Source organism: Ailuropoda melanoleuca, chromosome 6 (assembly GCF_002007445.2).
Source record: "Ailuropoda melanoleuca isolate Jingjing chromosome 6, ASM200744v2, whole genome shotgun sequence".
Taxonomy (NCBI): Eukaryota; Metazoa; Chordata; class Mammalia; order Carnivora; family Ursidae; genus Ailuropoda; species Ailuropoda melanoleuca.
Window position 1 is genome coordinate 18,298,167 of NC_048223.1, and position 8,756 is coordinate 18,306,922.

An 8,756-nucleotide genomic window follows, 5' to 3' on the forward strand; every position below is an offset into this window, starting at 1 on the left:
CTGCTGAAGATTCTACTCGTATCATCGCTGTCACGGACCCATTCACACTCTACCAGTTAACTTTTGCTGCACAAGGCAGCCCAAGTCTTACGTTAAAACAATACACATTTTTTATTTCCTATGATTCTATGGGTCAGTTAGACCAGCTGAGCTGGGGCTGGATGACCTAGAAGCCTCACTTACATGTCTGGTGGTTGGCTCTGTGACAGCTGGGGCAGTAGGGAAACTTGACCATGTATCTTTGGTCATTCAGCAGGCTAGCTGGGGTTTATTCACTCAGCCGTGAGGTTCCCAAGAGCGCAAGAGTGTTAGCTTCTGACAGCCTCTGCTTGCATCACGTTTGCTCAAGTCACCACGGCAGAGCAAGTAGCAAGTCCAGCCCAGAGTTTGAGTAGGAGGACACGGCCAGATGGCATTGATAGAAATCGTGGCCATGTTTGCAAATTAGCATACTCACTGATTTTAAAGATATTAGAGAACAACAGTCTAGTTACAGTTTCTTTCTTTCTTTTTTTTTTTTTTAAGATGTATTTATTTGAAAGAGAGAGAGACAGAGAGAGAGAGAGTCAGGAGTGGCAGAGGGAGAAGGAGAGAGAGAATCTTAAGCAGGATCCACACCCAGGGCAGAGCCTGATGCAGGCTTGATCTTGTGACCCTGAGATCATGACCTGAGCCAAAATCAGGAGTTGGCGGCTTAACTGACCGTTCCACCCAGGTGCCCCACCTAATTCCAGTTTCTACTAGGGAAAAAGAACCGTTTCTTGCTTTGCCTAACATTATAACTATGTAATTTTAAATTTTCTAGTAGCTACATTTAAGAAAGTAAAAAGAAACAGATAAAATGAATTTCCGCAATGTATTTTATTTAACCCAATATATCCAATGTCATCATTTCAGCATATAATCAATATAAAAATTACAAGATATTTTTCTTCCTTTTACTTTTTCATACTGAATTTTGCAAATCCGGGGTACATTTCACACTTAGAGTACATTTGAATTTGGACTAGCTGCACCTCAAGGGCAGTGGCTTTGGACTTAAGTCTACCACAGTAGACAGCACCCTTTAGAACTCAGACTTCGTTTCTTTATTTACATGAGAAAACCGAGGCTCAGAGAGACTAAGCAGCTTTCCCAAGATCACATGGCTGGTAAGTGGTTGAGCCACGATTCAACCCGAGGTTAGCTGGACACTAAAGGTTTTGCTCTTTCCACTACACCACATTGGCTGTTAAAACACTCATGATTTTTGGGGTGGGGAGGAACCACTGTAGCACAGCCTTGCTTTTGAGATGCAAACTATTCCCTTTTCCTTAGCCAGCAGGTTTAAATCTATGTCTGACTTCCAAGCCTTCCACAATCGAGCCTTTACTCTTCGTTCCGACTGCTCTGCATTCATGCCAGTCTCCCTTCCCACCCTGCATGCATACATGCTAACCTGGGGCTTGGAAGACATATTTCGCCCTTGTACTACCTACCCTTCGGATGTCAGCTCACCAACTCTTTGAAAGAAGATGGACTCTTCTTTCTATTCTGGTGATGCTCTGTCTCCAGAAAGTTTACAAGGATTTCAGGAACAAGAGCTATGCCCATGATTTCTCTTTATCTTACCAATACAGCCTTTGCACTGTTCTTTCTTGGTAGTGCGACCCTGGGAAGTCAGTGACCCATCTGAGCTGGCATCAGAGGAAGGATCAGGTCACTCAAAAGAAGGGCATTGGATGATGGCCTCTGAAGCACCCTCTTCCTCTGAAAGGGAAGGAAGGCAGCTGGCTGAGCACGTGACGAGGCAGCAGGCACGGGGCAGCCGGGGACGTCAGAGGCCCTCAATGGAGGTTTTGTGGGAAGAATGGATCAACTGTACTTCTAAGTCAATTTGAGCCCAGAGCAGGGTGGGATTGACAGACTGCTCACCACACCCACAAAACTGACAAACATAGTATCTTGCAGATATTATGTAAATGCTGAGTGGAAACTTGGTGGCAGAGTAAAAAAATGGATATTAATGATTGACAACTAAAAACTTCTCAGTCTCTGATTGATCTTTTCCAACATTCTATTTTTCTATCCGAAAAGAATATATTTCCCAATGTCTTCTATGTTCCCTGGTGAAAAAAAACAGCAATTAAAGCCTATTTCATTTTTGATTGATCCTTTCCAACATTTTACCTGTTTTTCTGTTTGAAGAAAACATATTTGTCAGCTTTTTTGGTTTTCCTCTGATGGAACATTGGAGCAGTTTTGGTTGAGTTTTTTTTTTTTCCACGTAATTAAGCTGATTAGTATCCCATATGGAGTGGAAACAATTGGTTTCACATATGCGGGTGTATGGTTACCCACAGAGCTGTAATTGTTTACATGTTTCCCATTTCCTTGTGGAAATTTTTAGACTTTGTTAGATAAAGATCTGGCAGACTCGAACTCCGTGAACATTACAGCCTCTGGTTATCAGGCATGCCTGTATCCTGTTCAGCGGTACGAGATGAAATAGACATTTTACAATTTTGTACAGAAGGAACTTCGAAGATGCTTGCCCAGCATGCGTTTCCTTTTGCTTGTTTCTGGCAGCCTCCTGCTTTTTGTTCAGGGAGTTTTGTTCAGACCCACGCAGGCCTGAGGTGTAGGGAGCTGTCTCCGGTTGCAGTGTGGGCTTGATTGGTCTGCGAAATCCTGCCCCCTTGCCGCAGAGATTAATTAGACTAGGAATCCAGACCTGAGAAAATTAGTGTGTGGCATTCCTCAGGCCGAGGGGCATGGTTCAGGAGTGGGCATCTGACCAAATTCTGGCCAATGAGATGAAATGGAAGGTTCGGCAGGGTAAGAGGATCTCACTCTTAATAGTGGTGTTACTGAGCCAAGTGGTCCCTCTTCCTGTGGACATCATTACGGCCAGACTGAAAAGCCAGGAGAAGCTAGGGTCACCTTGCTGTTGGCCTGAGTATGTTGCCAACCCAGAAAAGAGGGACGGACCAAGCAAATGATTGAGAGGAAGCTTGGAGGCTGATGGAACCACACTTGATGGCCACTCGACATCTGGACTCTTCTAGTTCCATGGGCCAGTAAATCCGCCTCAGGGTATGAGCCAACTGAAATGGAGTTTCTGTCACTTTCAGCCAAAAACATCACTACTGATATAGACAATTTTACCAAAGAAATGTGATTTGAAAAATGAGAAGTCAGATTAACATAAATGTGTGAATGCATATAGGAAATACAACAGAAAGCAGGCCTCGGTGTCGTCTAGTGTCCCTCCACCCCCCATCTTCTATCTTCCAAATGAAGAAATGAGTTCCTAGAGTTCCGACAAAGCTTTGAAGGGACATAGCCCTAGCATTCCTGCTAGGCTTGTAAACCCGAGATATCCACAAAAAGCTGTGCTTTGACAACTTCCTTTAGAGAAGTCCTATGGGCAACTTGGTACAAGACCCTAACTTCACCTAATCTTAGCAGCTAAGCCCAAGGCCTCCTACTTTTTTGCTGTAGTTCTTATAAAATATTTGAACAGAAAATAATTTGGTGTGTCTCCTGGTTTTTGACACAAGGTTCTATCTTGATAACCTTGCCATTTTTCTTGAAGTGGTTTGTTTTTTCTTTATGAGGAAATGCTTAAAAGATAAGTCCTTCCCTTCGCTAGACATGAGCATGGCACCCTGATAAAAATAGCGTAGTCAAATTCTGTCTGCACCTCACTCTCTATCCCTAAGCAATTTGTCAAGATATTTTCCTAAACATCTTGGAGTTCTTCTGCCAAGAATTCTGGTGGCAGTCGTCAGGCCATGAAATTGCAATCTCCTGATTGCCAGTGAATGAACAAATGAATGGTCTCTCCACCGATGGACGACATCATATTCTATAGATTTACTGCTCCTCTTCTGAAGAATATATTGCAGTCCTGGTTTGGAGTGCTGCTACCTTTATTTATTTATTTATTCTAAGAGAGGGAGAGAGAGGGATGGGGAAGGGCAGAGGGAGAGAGAGAAGTTTAAGAAGGCTCCACGCCCGGTGCAGAGCCCAACGCAGGGCTCGATCACACAACCCTGGGCTCGATCCCACAACCCTGAGATCATGACCTGAGCCAAAATCAAGAGTTGGACGCTTAACCAACTGAGGCACCCAGGTGCCCCTTCCTTTATCTTTTAAAAGGGCTCTGAACTTTCTGAGGTTTAATAAGTAGAATGCAATATTTTACAAACTTTCCTCAATATTCACCAGTGGGTATTGTGTCATTATTCACCATGCAACTATTATTTTGACACATTGCGAAGCACGGGTAATATGGCCATTGCAGAGTTACACTTGCTGCATTATTTAACCCTGACGTTTCTTTTCAAAAGGAATGGTGTGGACAAAGGGTATAAAGCATATTTCAGGGAACAGTGAATTGACTAGTCTGGCCAGAGCAGAGAATAATGGAGAATCCTCTTCGTAAGGTAATGTAGAAAATCTTAAAACCCAAAACAAAAAGTTTGGGTTTTTCTCCCATAGGTGTATGGGCCTAGGTAGGGGAGGAATGAGGACTGCAGGCCTTAAGAAGGTACATCCGGTTGCAGGGTTCACGACCCTGAGGCCGCGGCCCATTTCAGATGATATGAAGTGGTCCACGTGCCCCTGGAACAGCGTGACTGCAAGTGTGGCAAGAAGAGTGGGAACAATGAGCTGGACTGGAAGATGATAGGAAGACAAAAAGAACTGACTTCCCTCGGGTACCAACTGGATAAGGAAGGCATCAGAGAGGGCATCAAAAGTANAGAGTGGGAACAATGAGCTGGACTGGAAGATGATAGGAAGACAAAAAGAACTGACTTCCCTCGGGTACCAACGGATAAGGAAGGCATCAGAGAGGGCATCAAAAGTGATCCTAAGGTTCAAAGCCTCCACAGTGTGTGGATGAAATTACCACTGGAAAAGTCAGGAAATGCAAAAAGGGGAGACAGTGTGAGGGGATAAGAACAGTAATCCATTTCCTGAATGGCTGAGTTTGAGGCGACGGTAGGACAGTGAGGAAGTGCTGCCCATCTGGCAGTTGGAAAGATGTAACTAGGGGTGAGAAGAACAGTCAGGACTGGAAAGAAGATCTGGGAGTTGTTGCCCCCTCAATTCCTCTTCTCTTCTGAGTTGAATCCCAGCTGTGTTTGGGTTACAATGGCCCAGATGAAGAGGTTAAGTCACGACTGGCCAAAGTCCAAATATGATAACTTATTTCCCTTTGATTGGTCAAGGGGTGAGCTTGTGATCCAGTTCTGGCCAATGGCCAAGGGGCTTCTAGGAAGGCGTTTCTTCCTGATAAAACAGACCTCCATGAGAAGGCCGATTTGCTTCCATCTCTTTCCTTCCTGCTTGTGACCCTGTCATGGGATTGTTGGAGAGATGTGGCTTGGCATGTTGAGAGGTATGGCTGACACACAGATGGCGATAAAGCAGAAGGATGGTAGGAAGCTTTGGTCACTGATGTCCTTGTTGGTCGGTGGCACAAAGTCTGGAATTGCCTACGTCCAGCCTTCTTGTTACACATAAGTTTATTAAATGTCTTCGTTACTTATGTTACTGCTAGTTGGTATTTTATTACCTTCCCCTGAACATATCTTCACTGAAACGGATGTAATCNAAAAGCCAGGAGAAGCTAGGGTCACCTTGCTGTTGGCCTGAGTATGTTGCCAACCCAGAAAAGAGGGACGGACCAAGCAAATGATTGAGAGGAAGCTTGGAGGCTGATGGAACCACACTTGATGGCCACTCGACATCTGGACTCTTCTAGTTCCATGGGCCAGTAAATCCGCCTCAGGGTATGAGCCAACTGAAATGGAGTTTCTGTCACTTTCAGCCAAAAACATCACTACTGATATAGACAATTTTACCAAAGAAATGTGATTTGAAAAATGAGAAGTCAGATTAACATAAATGTGTGAATGCATATAGGAAATACAACAGAAAGCAGGCCTCGGTGTCGTCTAGTGTCCCTCCACCCCCATCTTCTATCTTCCAAATGAAGAAATGAGTTCCTAGAGTTCCGACAAAGCTTTGAAGGGACATAGCCCTAGCATTCCTGCTAGGCTTATAAACCCGAGATATCCACAAAAAGCTGTGCTTTGACAACTTCCTTTAGAGAAGTCCTATGGGCAACTTGGTACAAGACCCTAACTTCACCTAATCTTAGCAGCTAAGCCCAAGGCCTCCTACTTTTTTGCTGTAGTTCTTATAAAATATTTGAACAGAAAATAATTCGGTGTGTCTCCTGGTTTTTGACACAAGGTTCTATCTTGATAACCTTGCCATTTTTCTTGAAGTGGTTTGTTTTTTCTTTATGAGGAAATGCTTAAAAGATAAGTCCTTCCCTTCGCTAGACATGAGCATGGCACCCTGATAAAAATAGCGTAGTCAAATTCTGTCTGCACCTCACTCTCTATCCCTAAGCAATTTGTCAAGATATTTTCCTAAACATCTTGGAGTTCTTCTGCCAAGAATTCTGGTGGCAGTCGTCAGGCCATGAAATTGCAATCTCCTGATTGCCAGTGAATGAACAAATGAATGGTCTCTCCACCGATGGACGACATCATATTCTATAGATTTACTGCTCCTCTTCTGAAGAATATATTGCAGTCCTGGTTTGGAGTGCTGCTACCTTTATTTATTTATTTATTCTAAGAGAGGGAGAGAGAGGGATGGGGAAGGGCAGAGGGAGAGAGAGAAGTTTAAGAAGGCTCCACGCCCGGTGCAGAGCCCAACGCAGGGCTCGATCACACAACCCTGGGCTCGATCCCACAACCCTGAGATCATGACCTGAGCCAAAATCAAGAGTTGGACGCTTAACCAACTGAGGCACCCAGGTGCCCCTTCCTTTATCTTTTAAAAGGGCTCTGAACTTTCTGAGGTTTAATAAGTAGAATGCAATATTTTACAAACTTTCCTCAATATTCACCAGTGGGTATTGTGTCATTATTCACCATGCAACTATTATTTTGACACATTGCGAAGCACGGGTAATATGGCCATTGCAGAGTTACACTTGCTGCATTATTTAACCCTGACGTTTCTTTTCAAAAGGAATGGTGTGGACAAAGGGTATAAAGCATATTTCAGGGAACAGTGAATTGACTAGTCTGGCCAGAGCAGAGAATAATGGAGAATCCTCTTCGTAAGGTAATGTAGAAAATCTTAAAACCCAAAACAAAAAGTTTGGGTTTTTCTCCCATAGGTGTATGGGCCTAGGTAGGGGAGGAATGAGGACTGCAGGCCTTAAGAAGGTACATCCGGTTGCAGGGTTCACGACCCTGAGGCCGCGGCCCATTTCAGATGATATGAAGTGGTCCACGTGCCCCTGGAACAGCGTGACTGCAAGTGTGGCAAGAAGAGTGGGAACAATGAGCTGGACTGGAAGATGATAGGAAGACAAAAAGAACTGACTTCCCTCGGGTACCAACTGGATAAGGAAGGCATCAGAGAGGGCATCAAAAGTAATCCTAAGGTTCAAAGCCTCCACAGTGTGTGGATGAAATTACCACTGGAAAAGTCAGGAAATGCAAAAAGGGGAGACAGTGTGAGGGGATAAGAACAGTAATCCATTTCCTGAATGGCTGAGTTTGAGGCGACGGTAGGACAGTGAGGAAGTGCTGCCCATCTGGCAGTTGGAAAGATGTAACTAGGGGTGAGAAGAACAGTCAGGACTGGAAAGAAGATCTGGGAGTTGTTGCCCCCTCAATTCCTCTTCTCTTCTGAGTTGAATCCCAGCTGTGTTTGGGTTACAATGGCCCAGATGAAGAGGTTAAGTCACGACTGGCCAAAGTCCAAATATGATAACTTATTTCCCTTTGATTGGTCAAGGGGTGAGCTTGTGATCCAGTTCTGGCCGATGGCCAAGGGGCTTCTAGGAAGGCGTTTCTTCCTGATAAAACAGACCTCCATGAGAAGGCCGATTTGCTTCCATCTCTTTCCTTCCTGCTTGTGACCCTGTCATGGGATTGTTGGAGAGATGTGGCTTGGCATGTTGAGAGGTATGGCTGACACACAGATGGCGATAAAGCAGAAGGATGGTAGGAAGCTTTGGTCACTGATGTCCTTGTTGGTCGGTGGCACAAAGTCTGGAATTGCCTACGTCCAGCCTTCTTGTTACACATAAGTTTATTAAATGTCTTCGTTACTTATGTTACTGCTAGTTGGTATTTTATTACCTTCCCCTGAACATATCTTCACTGAAACGGATGTAATCACTAATGCCTGTGAGAATGGAGGGAGTAAGAGAAAGACAAAGCCTGGAGATGCATCCATATTAGGGAGATGGAAGCTTTTCACTAATTAAACTTTGAGATTTTTAATAAAAAAGATACATAGGAAACTTGTGATTATGAAAACATACCACACACAAACACACACGCCTACAACCTCCCTCCTGGAACCACATATTCCAGACAGCGTATGTTCTAAATGAAAGGGCAAAAAGGAGATGGGTTTCAGTTTGGAGCTACGGGAGGGCAATTACTTCTCTAATGTGATTTGCTTCCTGTAGCTAAAATGGAGTCCCTTCAAATGAGATTGTTTGCTAAGCGAGGCGACTCCTTCCTCTTTCACCCTTGGATGAATTAGGGAGCAAGAGGAATCAGTCAAGTTTCGTCACGGTGAGGGCTGAGGACCTCTGTGTATTCCCTGTGGGTAGTGGTCTGCCACTGGAGAGGCCACAGGCTGGAGCGAGGAGCTGACTCATAGGGTAGGGAGAAAATGGCCTGGATCTTTCACAGAGGTAAGCAGTGTCCGATTGCGCTGTG